This window comes from Xyrauchen texanus, chromosome 24, assembly GCF_025860055.1.
Source record: "Xyrauchen texanus isolate HMW12.3.18 chromosome 24, RBS_HiC_50CHRs, whole genome shotgun sequence".
Taxonomy (NCBI): Eukaryota; Metazoa; Chordata; class Actinopteri; order Cypriniformes; family Catostomidae; genus Xyrauchen; species Xyrauchen texanus.
In genome coordinates, this window is record NC_068299.1 from 406,427 (window position 1) to 421,426 (window position 15,000).

At 43.4% G+C, this 15,000-nt stretch overlaps 1 pseudogene; it reads left to right on the plus strand.

The window, feature by feature from the left end:
- LOC127617573 (inactive tyrosine-protein kinase 7-like) overlaps window positions 1-15,000 on the plus strand; it is a 101,887-nt pseudogene that overhangs the window by 49,897 nt on the left and 36,990 nt on the right.

Here is a 15,000-nt window from a genome sequence, read left to right on the forward strand (position 1 = left end):
ACAAAGGAGCCCGGCCGCCTGAGAACGGACGAACGGCCGCCGACCACGAAGGGAGAAGGGGCTCCTAGCCGACCGCCTAGAACGGTCAAGGCCTCTGCCAGAGGCGGGGGAGACCCCTTCTATTTCCCGAGAACGTGGCAGAGCGTTCCGTCCGCCAGGGGCCGGAAGACTGCCTCCGGTTCGCCCAGGGAGGCAGGGATGTCGTCCAATTGGCACATTCGCCATTATGGCGTGTAGGTGCCACATTTTGTTTTGTTTCCCTCCCCTTGTCCACTCCCTCATCCAGGTAGACGGGGATGACCTGCTGGGAGACGGGACGGAAGGCACGCCCCTCCCCAGGGAAGGGGGGGGGGGTGTACATCATAACAGGGGCTCCCTGGCCTGAGAGAACGAGGGAGGAATGTGGCAGGGCGGAGGGCGGGTCATTATTCCGCACATCCGGCCCCTAATCAGGCTAATCAAGCCTCAGAGAGGGATAAAGGCCAACTGGAGACGGCAGTGCGACAGAGAGAGATTTACGGGCAGCTGTCCGACACCTGTGTGTGTGTGTGTGTGTGTGTGTGTGTGTGTGTGTGTTTGTCATTTTGGTTCAGTTCATAATGAAACTATTATTTATATCATCAAGCCGGTTCTCGCCGCCTCCTTTCCATTAATCCCTTTACAATAGCATGCCCGGGAGCGTTTGAGAGATGGCCAAAGAATGGACTGACTTCCCTTGAATGGGACTTTGTTGTTAGCGTGTAGTCCTGGACTCTTATCTTCATGAACAACACTTTGGTTTTCTGACGGACTCTGGTCTCTCAGTGTAAGTCTATGGGATTTTTTGCTCTTAAAGCATTCCGTTTTGACGAGCTCACAGTGACTTGGCAGAGTGTTTGCTGGAACAGGCCGGATCAGAACGCTGTGTGGAAACAGACCGGCAGACTCGTTATGTTTCATTTGGTGCAGTAGATTCTCTTAAACTTACCCGCTGGCATTTATTCCCATTAGTGGATAATTACTTTGCTTTCCTCTGTTAAGAACGACGTGGAAAACAAGCCTGGAGTTAAGATGGAAACTTGCTTTACCTTTTAGAGGATTAATAACAATCGCACACACTGTTGTTTTGAATATGTCGGTATTAAACTGCAGGTATAATCACAGTTTAACTCATGTTTGGTACAACAGCACGATTGCAGCCGGACATGTCAACTTCTGACTAGTGGTTCGGTCTGGGCAATATGGCTGCATCTTAATGTTTTCAGCCTATTGATGATATTCAGTAGTTAGGTATTTGTTCTTAAATGGCTTAAAACGAGATTTAATAAAGAGTTAGTTCAACCAAAAATGAAAATTATCCCATAATTGACTCACCCTCAAGCCATCCTAGGTGTATATGACTTTCTTCGTTCAGCCAAACACAATCGGAGTTATATTAAAAATAGCCTGCTCTTTCAAGCTTTATAATGGGAGTGAATGGTACCTTAGATTTTGAAGGACAAAATAGTGCATCCATCCATCATAGAAGTAATCCGTCCAGCTCCAGGGGGTTAATAAAGTCCTTCTGAAGTGAAGAAAAATGTCCATATTTATAACTTTATAAACTATAATCACTGGCTTCCGGTAACGGCCGTCTGCGCGCTCACGAGAGTGGATTTCCGCCATATGACGTAGGCGTGGCGTAAGCTCCGGTGAAAAGTGACAAACTTATGGAGGCTATATGGAGGCTATATGGAGGCTATACGGAGGCTATATGGAGGCTATATGCAGGCTATATGGAGGCTATATGCAGGCTATATGGACACTGTGGACATTGTATGCAGGCTATATGGAGGCTATATGGACACTATATGGAGGCTATATGCAGGCTATATGGACACTATATGGAGGCTATATGGAGGCTATATGGACACTATGGAGGCTATATGGAGGCTATATGGACACTATATGGAGGCTATATGCAGGCTATATGGACACTATATGGAGGCTATATGGAGACTATGTGGACACTATATGCAGGCTATATGGAGGCTATATGGAGACTATATGGACACTATGGAGGCTATATGCAGGCTATATGGACGCTATATGGAGGCTATATGGAGGCTATATGGACACTATGGAGGCTATATGGAGGCTATATGGACACTATATGGAGGCTATATGGAGGCTATATGGACACTATATGGAGGCTATATGCAGGCTATATGGACACTATATGGAGGCTATATGGAGACTATGTGGACACTATATGCAGGCTATATGGAGGCTATATGGAGACTATATGGACACTATGGAGGCTATATGCAGGCTATATGGACGCTATATGGAGGCTATATGGAGGCTATATGGACACTATGGAGGCTATATGGAGGCTATATGGACACTATATGGAGGCTATATGCAGGCTATATGGACACTATATGGAGGCTATATGGAGACTATGTGGACACTATATGCAGGCTATATGGACACTATGGAGGCTATATGGAGGCTATATGGACACTATATGGAGGCTATATGGAGGCTATATGGACACTATATGGAGGCTATATGCAGGCTATATGGAGACTATGTGGACACTATATGCAGGCTATATGGAGGCTATATGGAGACTATATGGACACTATGGAGGCTATATGCAGGCTATATGGACGCTATATGGAGGCTATATGGAGGCTATATGGACACTATGGAGGCTATATGGAGGCTATATGGACACTATATGGAGGCTATATGCAGGCTATATGGACACTATATGGAGGCTATATGGAGACTATATGGACACTATGGAGGCTATATGCAGGCTATATGGACACTATGGAGGCTATATGGAGGCTATATGGACACTATGGAGGCTATATGGAGGCTATATGGACACTATATGGAGGCTATATGCAGGCTATATGGACACTATATGGAGGCTATATGGAGACTATGTGGACACTATATGCAGGCTATATGGAGGCTATATGGAGACTATATGGACACTATGGAGGCTATATGCAGGCTATATGGACGCTATATGGAGGCTATATGGAGGCTATATGGACACTATATGGAGGCTATATGAAGGCTATATGGACACTATATGGAGGCTATATGGAGGCTATATGCAGGCTATATGGAGGCTATATGCAGGCTATATGGTGGCTATATGGAGACTATATGGACACTATGGAGGCTATATGCAGGCTATATGGACGCTATATGGAGGCTATATGGATACTATATGCAGGCTATATGGAGGCTATATGGATGCTATATGCAGGCTATATGGAGGCTATATGGATGATATATGCAGGCTATATGGATGCTATATGCAGGCTATATGAAGGCTATATGGACACTATACGGAGGCTATATGGAGGCTATATGCAGGCTATGTGGAGGCTATGTGGAGGCTATATGGAGGCTATATGGAGGCTATACGGAGGCTATACGGAGGCTATACGGAGGCTATACGCAGGCTATATGGAGGCTATGTGGAGGCTATGTGCAGGCTATATTCAGGCTATACGGAGGCTATATGGAGGCTATATGCAGGCTATGTGGAGGCTATATGGAGGCTAGGTGGAGGCTATATGGAGGCTATATGGAGGCTATGTAACAACCAGGACTCTTCCTAGAGTTGGATGAGCTGCCACACTGAGCAAAATGTTCCCCGTTACACATCTGGTGAAACAATGTCCTCTACTTTTATTTAACTGATAGTGGTCACAAATGTAGCAAATCTGCTACAGATTTATTCTGTAATTAAACTGCGGCCCGACGGATCATCAAATTAGTCCAATCAGCTGCTCTTTAGGAAACATAAAGGCCATGGAGCGTTGGTGGTGTAGTGGGCTACAGCACATTACTGGTAATCAGAAGGTTGCTGGTTCCCCACAGTCACCACCATTGTGTCCTTGAGTAAGGCACTTAACTCCAGGTTGCTCCGGGGGATTGTCCCTGTAATAAGTGCACTGTATAATACATTGGTACTCAGAAGGTTGCTGGTTTGATCCCCACAGTCACCACCATTGTGTCCTTGAGTAAGACACTTAACTCCAGGTTGCTCCGGGGGGATTGTCCCTGTAATAAGTGCTCTGTATAATACATTGGTACTCAGAAGGTTGCTGGTTTGATCCCCACAGTCACCACCATTGTGTCCTTGAGTAAGGCATTTAACTCCAGGTTGTTCTGGGGGGATTGTCCCTGTAATAAGTGCACTGTATAATACATTGGTAATCAGGAGGTTGCTGGTTTGATCCCCACAGTCACCACCATTGTGTCCTTGAGTAAGGCACTTAACTCCAGGTTGCTCCGGGGGGATTGTCCCTGTAATAAGTGCACTGTAAGTTGCTTTGGATAAAAGCGTCTGCCAAATGCATAAATGTAAATATAAACTGCATTAAAATCATCTTGATATTCACTATATCACTAAATATCGCAATTATATCATGACTATTCAATAAATAGTGGTCCTTATTCTTGCGATTCCATTTGGTGCCATTAGTGATGCTGCAACTTTAAATTTCACAGTCCTCGGGTCAGTGTGAGCTTCTAACACGCATCCTGTCCGGGACCTCTCACTGCCGTTTCTGCATTCTGTATTAAATGAGGTCACATGCTGCATCAGTGATGCATGTAACAACGTCTGCTCTCTGAGAGATCTTCAGTGTCTGTTGAGGAGATGATGGAGAGGACAGAACTCAGGAAATGAGCATCTCTCCTCTCCTCTCTCCATCTGTCATTTCACGCTCTCCTCCTTTGTGTTTTGTTGCTGGCAGCACTGAGAGAAAGAGTGAAATCTTCCTTCTGGACCCGTTTGAATGCACAGATGAAAGAGAAACTGAGTTCATGACAAGCAGCCAATAAACCAGACTTCATCTGCTGTCAGAAACCTTCACAAACCTGATGAGAATATCAGACCCATCCGCTTGGAGATCTCAGAACACTTCAATATTTCCAATCTGTTTTCCATGTTTATAGTGTTTAGTTTTCATGGTTTTTCCGTGTTTTGCTTGGATCATCTACACTTAAAGTGATTTCCCTTTCACAGTGAATTAATCAGAAAGAAAGAAACGATTATAACAGACTGCAGTCATATAGCGGACTCGATGCCTTCAGCAAGAGCTTTATTTGGTTGGGCCAGTAACCCGTCAGTGGTGCGTACATGAACTTTAGTGTAGACTCCATGATGTCTGTTCTGAATCACACTTGGTTTCTACTTTTGGAAATACGGCGATTGTCCTGGACTTTGTTTTTTCTAAGGATTGAAGACTGTGTTTTTGTTTGAGTGAATCATGATTAAACACTGAGATGTTTTGTTTGCTATTTAAATGGCATTATCATCTCAAAACTGAAGTGTGGATTACTGTGGTATATAGGAAGCGCCAGTGTTGACAACTAGTTTGGTTTGTTTTCATTTGCCTTTGTTCGTTTGTTTTTTTTTAAAGAACACAATAAACGTGTCCTAATCATAAAAAAAATAAAAAAAGTTTCAGTGGAAAGTAGCTAAAGCCTGCTCGAAAAGTCGCTAAATGTCGCTAGGTGACGTCTTACGCTACTTAACATATTCGTGATGTCACCGCGTCTCATTTGCATTTTGCATAGTGTCCGCCCTTTACATGTGTTTGCTTCTCTGTGCTTACCGTACATACTGTAATACCCGATTAATTCCCTATAGCAATCAATCACTCAGAGAGAAAGTTAGAAGCGACGGTAACTTTCTTATCTTTTCTCTCCCAAAGCGTTCAGCCATAACAAACCATGTGCATATTTACAACAACAAAAACTATGTGCATGTTTATAAAAAATGTAAATAAAATTTTTTGGGATATTTACAAAAAATAAGTAAGTGTCTGAATGAACAACCGCATGAAAATAATAAAAATAAACGGTCAAATTAAACTCTTTAAATGTAAAACTAAAGGGAAGCAAACAATACAGATTCGTGATTGGTCATTGACAGCGCTGTTTGCACATGCGCAGCTCATTCACGTTTATGTCAGCTGCCGTGCGGTCAACTGATTGTGTTGCTCCACTTCTCGCCTGCTCACCTCTCTCTCTGTCAGTCTCACTGAACGGAATAGACGCTGAGAGGTGAAAGCAAGACCACGGGCTCGTATTGGCGACTCTCTTCTACGGAAGTAGCTAAGGTTTGTCCAAAAAGTCGCTAGATTTCTTGCTAGTCGCTTTTTTTTGTATAAAAGTCGCTAAGTTAAGCGACAAAGACCCCGTGAGTACATGTTTGTACGTTGTATTTTGGCTTCGCTTTATGCAGCGCATCATTTAAATGAGTTTTAACCCTCTGAATACTGTTCACAAGACTCTACAGCAGGGGTATCAAACTCTGTTCCTGGAGGGCCACAGCCCAGCAGAGTTTAGTTCCAGCCCTGCTCCAAAATGTCTCCTTGTAATCTTCAAGCACTCCTGAAGACCTTGATTAGCTGCGTCAGGTGTGTTTAATTTGGGTTGAAGCTAAACTCTGCTGGACTGTGGCCCTCCAGGAACCGAGTTTGACACCCCTGCTCTACAGTGTCAACAAACTTCTGACGCTTCCGCGTCACCTGACACAACAGCGTCACGTGACACAACAGCGTGACGTCGATAACCGTCAAACGTTCCTAGGAGCACAGTGCTAACAAAAGTGCCTCTGGTATGTTCTTTTCATTGAAAGCTGTTTGGATGTAAAGAGTAGTAGCTCTAGTTTCGCTTGATTCTCCACTTTAAAAAATCTTGCATTTTTTCACTGTTAAACATGATGTCTACATATGAGGAAATTAAGACTGCATTCCCTCAAAAGTTGAGTTAGTTATTTTGAATAATTTTCAACATTAACACTGTGGGCGGGCCTGAGTAGCTCAGCGAGTATTGACCAGGGCATACTGAGTGACTCCAGCCAGGTCTCCTTAGCAACCAAATTGGCCCAGTTGCTAGGGAGGGTAGAGTCACATGGGGTAACCTCCTCGTGGTCGCTATAATGTGGTTCTCGCTCTCGGTGGGGCGTGTGGTGAGTTGTATAATAGCGGGAAGCCTCCACACGCGCTACGTCTCCACGGTAACACACTCAACAAGTCATGTGATAAGATGCGCGGATTGACGGTCTCAGACACGGAGGCAACTGAGATTCGTCCTCCGCCACCCGGATTGAGGCGAGTCACTACGCCACCACGAGGACTTGGAGCGCATTGAGATTTGGGCGTTACAAAATGGGGAGAAAAATTATTATTTTTTTTTTAAACATTACAACTGTGGGCCATTTCACTTCATTTTATATTAAAATATAATAAACATCAGCTCAATAGAATATTAAGAACTATATCAGATGTTACGAATAAAAACAAACAAACAGAAGATTTCATTGCAAAGACATTTTTTACCGAAATGTTATGTTTGTCCCGAGCCTCCCTTAATTTCTGACAGTGTGTGTGTAATATTAAGTGGTCATTTGGGATTTACTTTGGATTTTTGGGACATTTTCAGGTTAGTTTGAATGTTTGTGCTTCAGTTTGTAACCTTAATATTTGAATGGTTTGCAAAATTAGCCTAAAATGCAGTACATCACGAGAAGCCGTGTGTTACAGTGATTTTACCACAATTTAAGGGTGTTTTTAGGCACAACGTGAAGCAGAGTTTATAAAATGGAGGTAATACGATGAGGACAGCTATGTTCAATAAATGGGATGATGTGGTAGAAACAATTCTTCCAGGTGTTGTCTTTTGTTAAACGTGTATTATCACCAAGATAATAACACATAAGTGACATCCTGGACATGAACATGATAGCAGTCTTCTTATTAGTACACAGAATGAACAATGGTGCCTTTATGTGTTGTGTGTCAAGTTCTTCTCTTAAGGGTCGCTGGCGTTTAGCCACAACAGCTCTCCGAGCGGCTCTGGGCCGCAGATGTGTCATGTAGTAATGTGAGGTTCTGGGTGGCCCGTTTGCACATTTACTGTAATGCATTTGATGGTTGAAAAGCTTTTAGTGGTGTCTCGCCATTTTACCACACTTTACCGCGCTGTTATGATTGTGGTTCGCCATGGATACCGAGCGTGACGATAGCTGCTTAAGACAGACGGATAAAGTTAAATGGATGAAAAGACTATTGATGCCTTTGTAGTCGAGACAAGCGCTTTGTGTGAGTATGAGTGCTTGTTTGTTAGTCGTTTGAGGACGAGCATGTTTCAGCACACCTGAAAAGAGTTACCAGCAACGGTTTAGTCCTGATAACTGGTGAATGGTGTTTCGGATGTTTTGGTTATCTCCGAGGTGGTCTGTGGACTCGTGTAGGTCTTTTTGAAAAAGTGAAAAACAAGATAAATCAAGATTAATGGACTGATCTCATTGTTTAATGCAGTGTGTCCCATCTGGTGTGTCACAGTCCAATAGGGGTGGAATGCAATGATCATACTACACTAATAGGTTCATCAGCTTTTAAAGAGATGGAAAACCCCTTCCCATATCTGTTATTATTGACATATAAATCTGTGAGTCCACTCAAACTACTGTATTTGTGCCCCTGTGTCAATACGTCTGGCTCCCCCAGTGGCCCCCCTAAATTTGGAAAGTAAAGTGAGTATTAAATTTGCCCGCGGTGCATAAGGAAACATCTGAAAAGCAGGCCTGGCTCCAGCTCTAATATGTAATGAGGGCTATAGGACCCGCCGGGTGGGCCGAACCGTTGGAGGGGTGGGTGTAGGTGTAGTTCTCAAGGTGTGCCAAGTTCGTGATTGGGTGGGCCTTCACCCAGGCCACCCTGTGGAGCCGGGCCTGCTGAAAAGACAGCGCAAGTGCATGTTAAATTATAACTAACACTGTTATTTAAAAAATGTCAAGGTTCTAAAGGTTCTTAGTTTATTTGTAACACGCACATCAATTGAATGCATGTTTGGACACTATACATTTTTGTTTGAGTGGAATTTTCAGACGGTGCCTTATGAATGCTAGGCAATGAAAGTGCATCGGATCATTTTGTATTTCTAGCAAGCTTGGACTGTTTTGAGTACTAAGTTGTATTTTAATTTTTTTTATGCATTTGGCAGATGCTTTTATCCAAAGTGACTTACAGTGCACTTATTACAGGGACAATCCCCCCGGAACAACCTGGAGTTAAGTGTCTTACTCAAGGACACAATGGTGGTGACTGTGGGGATCAAACCAGCAACCTTCTGAGTACCAATGTATTATACAGAGCACTTATTACAGGGACAATCCCCCCGGAGCAACCTGGAGTTAAGTGTCTTACTCAAGGACACAATGGTGGTGACTGTGGGGATCAAACCAGCAACCTTATGATTACCAGATTACCAGTTATGTGCTTTAGACCACTACACCACCACCACTCCATGTATGCTTGTGTATTATGGTTATATGCCTTTTAACCTATTTGTGCTAATGATGTCTTTGTAAAATTGTCACCGCCAAAGAGCGCTGTTTGGAGAAATTGAATCGGGACCGGCACTGGCCAAATTGATGGCCTACGCAGAGTTCCGCGATTGTCAGATGGGGTGGTGGACGGGACGCTAGGTGATAGGGTGAGCTGTTAGGCGATTGTCTGAGGCTACGGCTACATTAATCCGGATACGTTTGAAAATGGCGTTTTCGTTTCAAAACACACTCAGTCCACGCTAACGTTTTCAAGCGTTTTCCAAAAGTTGCTTGTCCACACTGAAAACTCTTAAATCGTGTCACTGCGCTCGCGGGAAATCCCGCTGCATGTATGGTCTGAAACGCGACTTGTCCACGTGTTCCGTCGCCGGAGTAAACTTCCCGTCGCCTTTGAAGGAACACAATGTGACGGTTGTACAAAGTGACATTTATTTATTAACAACGCTATAACACGGGCCGCCATCTTGATTGTTTTGGTTGGATAGATCACATGACTAAAAATGCATCATCGTTTTCCAAAGCATCCGTTTCCCCAGTCCACACTACGACGCCAAAACGGCGCTTTCAAATGTATCCACTGTGGAGTGCGTTTACTAAAAGCTCCGTTTTCCCAGATAAAAACGGCGTCTCGGTGTGGACGGAGAGAAAAAGATGCGCTTTCAATCGAGAACGTCTCAGTGTGGACTAGGCCTCAGTTTTGAGCTTGTGATTGACCACTTTGTTATCACGAAACCCGATCTGTATGGGAAAGTTCTGCTCGATTGAATGCATCCGAGAAGACCAACTTATGTTCAACTTATCTTGGCTAGCGTTTATTGTTTCAAAATAAAGATGGATGCACTTTTTGAATGAATGCTATGTTTGAAACAACATACAGTATGTAGGTATAGAAAAATGAGTTTTTTTGCCAAACATTCACAGTCATTAATTATACTGTGCAGTGATCAGTACAGTTTTTAGTTTATTTGGGGTACTTTTGAGAACATTTCATGTCCTGTGACGTCTTCCATCTAAAACCTTTTAAACAGCATTGTTTTTATTTTTTGTATCATGTATGCAGTGTTTATGACCACATACTAATGGAAATACTACATCTATCACACTATCTATTACACTGCAGGACCATTTTTCCCACTTTTTCTCCCAATTTGGAATACCCAATGTGCTTTTAAGTCCTCGTGGTGGCGTAGTGACTCGCCTCAATCCGGGTGGCGGAGGTTGAATCTCAGTTGCCTCCACGTCTGAGACCGTCAATCCACGCATGTTATCATGTGTCTTGAGGCATTGCGTGTGTGGCTTCGTCACGCCATCCACCGCGGCATCCACGCCCAACGAACCACATTATAGCGACCATGAGGAGGTTACCCCATGTGTCTCTACCCTACCTAGCAACCGGGCCAATTTGGTTGCTTAGGAGGCCTGGCTGGAGTCACTCACCACGGCCTGGATTCTAACTAGTGAACTAGCGAACTCCAGGGGTGCTAGCCAGCGTCTTTACCTCTGAGCTTCCCATGCAGGACCATTTAAAATAAACTAGTGAAGTTAAAAATGTGTTAAATTCCAACAATATTAAAATAAATTGACCATTTACCTGTAAACAATCCTTATAATGCACAAATTCTAACTTAAAATTTTGGTAAATCGGATCATTTTCCTCAATCATTTGTTATTCTAAAGAATGGCAACATGGCTTATATTTTGTGGGCAAACCCAGAATGTCCGGGCGTATTGACTGGAATGTTCAAATGTTCTAGAAGTGTCTCTGACTGTAGATTGCAGTATATTTCGACATGTTTTCTGCTCACATCGCTTATAAAGATAAGCCAGTCAGTGAGTTCCTCCCAGCTCTTTTCCAGTAGTATTATAGTGTCTTGTTAACACTCACAATACTTCTCATTTTGTTCTGTAACAATGGAAGGACCTGTAGAGAATGGATGGAGAGATGGGGGTTGTGGTTGCCATGTCAACCTCGCTGTGTGATGAAAACGGGTTTTGGGGTGGTGGGAGTGTTAGCATCCCAGCGACACACCAGCGAGCTTGAGCAGATTGATTGAGGTGAGCGCCGCTGGTCTACAGAGACGTTTCTCAGGAGCGCGGCGACTCCGTGTATTAATTACTCTGATTATAAGGTGCCGTATTGAACGGAGCTCAAAGTCATATTGACGAATCAGCCCTACATCAGCTGATTCCTGAAATATCAATGAAAGTATCTGCTTATAGGAATAGTTCAGACAAAACATGAAGCATGGAGTATGTATGCATATACAGTTGAAGTCAGAAGTTTACATACTCTTAAGGTTGAAGTCATGAAAACTAATTTTTAATCAATCCACAGATTAACTATAGCAAACTATAGTTTTGGCGAGTCGTTTAGGACATCTGCTTTGTGCATGACACAAGTAATTTTTCCAACAATTGTTTACAGACCGATTGTTTCACTTTTAATTGACTATAAAATAATTCCAGTGGGTCAGAAGTTTACATACAGTAAGTTAACTGTGTCTTTAAGCAGCTTGGAAAATTCCAGAAAATGATCAAGCCTTTAGACAATTAGCCAATTAGGGATGAGTTCCCTACCACCCACCAAAAAGTTCCCTACCACCCACTTTTTGGTGGGTGGTAGGGAACTCCTGCTCCCCTGGCAGTGGCCCCACCGCTCCAGGCAGCTGGCAGTAAGCCCCTACTCCCCTCGCGGGCGGCAGACGTTCCTCCGCATCCAGACGGCTGGTAGCAACTCCTCCATCCCCAGCGGATGGCCGCGGCTGCTCCTTTGGGTGGATGGCAGTGGCGAGGACTCCACAACAGTGTTTTGAGTTTGCAAATATTCACAATGGCAGTACATTCTTATATTTTTCATGAATGTGTCTTACTGCATCATTAAATAATGTAAATGTCACAATGATGCGCTTAGAGTAAATATTCAACTTTTGATGCGTCTTGTGTTTGATTGCACTCTCTGATCTCATGACAAACTATCCTTGTGTGATTTCTAATTAAGAAATATATCTGCAAGAATGTGTCTGCTCGACTGTTTGAAGCATCTCTGACACTCATGTGATCTTCATTTACAGTCAAAGAGATCTCTGTTTTAGGCAAACATCACAAACAAGACTGTATTCGTAATATTTAGTTAAGTGTTTGATAATTCTGTGTGTAACTTTTATGTTCACTAGCACTGTTCACTGAACGTGTGAGTAATGGAAACACACTCTCTCTCTCTCTCTCTCTCTCTCTCTCTCTCTCTCTCTCTCTCTCAGTGTTTTGCACACAGGCTTCACCACTTCAGTTCTCCAAAGAGCCCATATCTCAGGATGCGTTACATGGCCGCAGTGCCATTCTGCGCTGTGAGGTCAGTGACCCGGCGGATGTGCGGTACTCGTGGATGCAGGACGGCTGGAGCGTGGAGGACTCGGACCGGCGCTTTCAGGAGGGCAGTAACCTGAAGTTCATGGCGGTGGACCGTCACTTCGACACGGGCAACTTTCAGTGCGTGGCCTCCAACAGTGCCACCGGAGAGATGGTGACCTCCGCCAACGCCTCCTTCAACATTAAATGTGAGTGAGACTTTTAGACATTTATTTAAAGGGATAAAGTGCTCCCAAAAATGAACATTCTGTCATCATTTACTCAACCTGATGTCCGATTTGTGAGCTTTTTTAGGCACATTTCTTGTTTCAACATTATTTGTACTTCAGACCTATGCTTAGTTGGACAAGAAGAATTAGCTTCATAGCATGTGACCAACATTTGGTATTTTGGCCATTGAAAATGAGGAAAATGTACAAATTTCCACAATGAGCTTTATTGCCAAGTGTTCTCACGAGCACAAGGAATTTATGTTGGTGACAGGACAAACAAGTGCGTTACAGCGAGAATATAAAACAAGAGTATAAATAGGCAGGACGTGTAACAGAATGGCGTATGTACATATGCAAGTGCAGGGGTGTATTTTGTGCTTGGAGCCACATTAAGAGTCCCATATCTCTGGGGTGTCACCATTTAGGGCCTTAAAACTGAAGACACAAAAGGGAAAGTTTGTTTAGAACCAGAATATTAAAGGATATTAAGATATGTGGAACACTTCTGGAGTTATAGGCAATCCAACTTTGGAAAACGACACAAAGAAAGTGTTTTTTCCCGTGTTTGGACTCACACCGTTGGCGTATAGTGCAACATGAGAGGCTGAAGTCAGCTGATGTTAGTAATAGACGTGTCTATCTCTGTGCACAAGTAAAATCATGACGCTAACACCATGCTAAGGGTGTTTGTTTTCCCAGTTGTTTTGCTTAAAAAACAAAAAGGCGAAAATGGTAATTTTGACCCCCCTGTACAAATCCGTGGATTACTCCGTACTGATCCATGACATGTGATATTTGGGCTTTAATCATCATGTGTGTATTTATTTCACTAGTACGAATAAAATAAAAAGCATCATTTTGAGCGAAGGACCTCTGGATGAGTTGACTCAGAATGACAGTTTTGTGTTTCTGAAAGACTAAGTCGTGCAAGATTGGATCGACAGGAGGAGACAGGAATGGCCGAACTACTCTTAGACTTGAACTCTTTTAGAAACTGTTTCACAGGAATCTTATCAAGTTGCTTCTGGAATTGAGGTGGAGACTCTTTAAGAAGTCACATTCCATTTTGTCTTTGTGTGGTTTTAGTTTATCCACTCTTCCAGTTCCTGTGTTAAGTGCTTCTCAAGTCACTTTAATGTGATCTCATGTTCAGAAACTGAATCTATGTGCTCTCTCTCTCTCTCTGTCTCTCTCTCTCATTTCTGTGTCATATATAACAGTGGTTCAAGTAGATCTCTCTCTCTCTCTCGTCTCTCTCTCTCATTACTGTGTCATATATAACAGTGGTTCAAGTAGATCTCTCTCTCTCTCTCTCTCTCTCTCTCATTACTGTGTCATATATAACAGTGGTTCAAGTAGCTCTCTCTGTCTCTCTCTCTCAAATGTCTTTTGTGTGTGTAAATTGCCGTTAAAAGGCGTCTCGCTCGCAGCCGTGTAATTATCGCTGTCTAGATGTTCAGCGTTCCTGCGTTTACATGCGAGTTCACACATTTTCCTGCCCAAATCTTTTGTAACGTTTCAAAAGAGACCACAGCTCACAGTCTCACGTAATCAAAACCATCAACGGCCCTCTAGTGTTTCTCAAACGACCAAAACCAAACCTCTCCCTCCCTCCCTCTCTCGCGCTCGCTCTCTCTCTCTGAGACAGCTCAAGTAAATGCAGAGAGAGATGCAGTTGCAAAAATGGAAAGTGGGAGTGGCGGTACAGATGCTCCTGAACTGTTTTCCGGACTGCAGTAGGGTAACAGTTCACGGTATGGGTGTTCCTGATGGGAATGAAGCTCCTGATGTTTATAAGTGCCCTATATTTGTAGCTTAGCAACATGCTAACATTAAACTCTATTGAAATGTTCCTGCGGGCAGTGCTGTCAGAGTAGCGCACACATATACACTCACCTAAAGGATTATTAGGAACACCTCTTCAATTTCTCATTAATGCAGTTGTTGGTGCCAGACGGGCCGGTCTGAGTATTTCACAATCTGCTCAGTTACTGGGATTGTGAACTGTGTTCAGGAATAAACCAATCATCTCTCTGATCTCAGCTTTTCTTCGTTCTGTTGGGA